The 2,311-nt window shown below is 45.0% G+C and overlaps 1 pseudogene; it reads right to left on the bottom strand.

Moving 5' to 3' along the window:
* Window positions 1-1,290: 1,290 nt before the first annotated feature.
* Gm9497 lies at window positions 1,291-1,832 on the bottom strand (annotated as a pseudogene).
* Window positions 1,833-2,311: the final 479 nt, after the last annotated feature.

Raw genomic sequence — 2,311 nt, 5'->3', positions numbered from 1 at the left:
GGTCTAACTGTGGGGTTGCCCTTCCCTTCAGCTCCCTCAGTCCTTCCCCTAACTCTTCCATAGGGGTCCCTGACCTCAGTCTAATGGTTGGCTGTGAGTATCCCCATCTGTCTCAGTCAGCTGCTGGTAGAGCCTCTCAGAGCACACCCAAGATAGGTAGGTTCCTGTTTGCAAGCATAACATAGCATCAGCAATAGTGTCAAATTTGCTGCCTGCCCATGGGATGGATCCCAAGTTGGCCAGTCACTAGTCCGCCATTTTTTTTCAGTCTCTGCTCCATTTTTGTCCCTGCATTTCTTTTAGACAGAAACAATTCTGGGTCAAAAAATTTGAAGGTGGGTTGGTGTTCCCACCCCTCCACCGGGGACCTTGTCTAACTATTGGAGGAGGCTTCTTCAGGTTCTCCCCGGTTGCGCATGTTGGCTAAGGTCACCTCCAGTGAGTCCTGGGAGCCTCTCACATCCCAGGTCTCTAGGACTTTCTAGAGGTTTCCTTCACCCCCACTCCCCACCCCAGACAGCAGTATCATTCTACTCATTCTCCTGGTCCTCTAGGCTTCTCTCCTGTCTTCCCCCAAACCTGATCCTGCCCCCTTTCCCTTCCTTAGTAGCAATCTGCAGTAAAACCATCTGGCCCTGAGCAGAGAAGTAATTTCTTCTGTAAAAACTGGCCAAATTTTACCAAAACTTTACCAAACAGTGAAATCAACTTATATAAAGACATTTTGGGTTTGCAGCCTTTGAATGATGTGACAGGGCACTTCCACACATAAGTGTCCTGTGCTTGCTCTGGTCCCAGAGCAGTGACAAGCATGGACTGTCAGTGATGGTCTGCAGCAGGGCTTGTGGCAGCCAACTCCATGACGGACAGGTCTACTTTAACAAAGTATAATCAAGGGAGTACGTCACAATATCAGATGAATTATGTAAGAGCAAAATAGGAACAAACCAAAAGATGAAGATGAAAGAGCTGCCACAAACAAGGCAAGTGTTCCCCATAATGCACCTGCAGAGGCAAATGGTGGGGAGAGGGCAGATGATGCTAACATGAAGGGAAGCTGAGTATAGTATTTATTTCTCATTTTATACAACTCTGACTCTTTACAAAAATGGTTATAGTCGTGCCTGGAGAAATGTAACCCACAGCATTGGAAAGCAAATACTCTTTGTAGTTATTTAAAAGGGCCTTTTTCAAAATTATAATACAAAGGTCTATCCTCTATGAGCAATCCTCCACTGTGCATTATAACAAAAAGGCTTACTTTTAATACAAAGACTAAGTGTTTGGTAGTTAGGAGCCACTGGACTTGACAAATATCATCTTATAATTGTTCTTCACATCTTTTTTGCTCTTCGGATCTTCTGTGTCTTCACGATGCTCAGCAGCATGAAGCTCTTCTGCAGACTCCTCCTTCTCAGACTCAGACTGACTGAGTCATCTGGACTCTCAGCATCAGGGGAGTCGTCCTCATCGTCATCTCCAGCCACATCACCTTCTCCATCATGATCCTCTACCTCACTGAAGCTGAGTCCACAGTGCTGCCGGTAATGTCCTGACAGTTTGCTGTCCATGCTCTGCTGGTACTGAGATCCAGCGCTTCATTAATTTTTCTTGTTGTCTTCTTCTGTTAGGAAGTGAGATGTTGATTTGTGATCTCCTATAACAAGACAACCAGTGTGTTCTTTCTTTCCTGCACTCATAAGTCTCAAGAACTTTTGTTTTCTTTCTTCATTGCCTAAATCTTCTGCTTCCCAATTGCTAGATCCAAGATTGTCATCGGAGGAGGCTGAACGTTTCACCCCGTGCGGGTGAGACTCCCAGGCAGCACTCATCGTAGCTGGGACCCCATCGGGGATATGCCAAACACACTGGCAGTTCTCCTCAAACGTGACACCAGCAGCCTTCACCCAGCAGCAAGACCAAGCAGCGCCACTCCAGAACGCAGAGCCCCCTCCAGGCCTTCTCCCAGTTTACCTGATTTTGATTTAACTTTGGTAAGTGGTATCTGTCTAAAAGAAAATCATCCATTTCATCTAGATTTTCCAGTTTTATCGAATATAGGCTTTTATAATAAAATTGGATAACTTGAGCTGGAGAGATGGCTCAGTGGTTAAGAGCACTGACTGCTCTTCCAAAGGTCCTGAGTTCAATTCCCAGAACCACATGGTGGGTTCACAACCATCTATAGTGGGGCCTGATGCCTTCTTCTGGTCTGTCTGAAAATAGCTACAGTGTACTCATACACAAAATAAATAAATCTAAAAAAAAAAAGTAAAAAAAATCTGATAACTTTTTGAATTTCTTCAGTTCC

Source organism: Mus musculus, chromosome 5 (genome assembly GCF_000001635.26).
Source record: "Mus musculus strain C57BL/6J chromosome 5, GRCm38.p6 C57BL/6J".
NCBI classification, from domain to species: Eukaryota; Metazoa; Chordata; class Mammalia; order Rodentia; family Muridae; genus Mus; species Mus musculus.
Note: the sequence above shows the minus strand (reverse complement) of the source record. Positions and strands in the feature narration are given on the sequence as shown.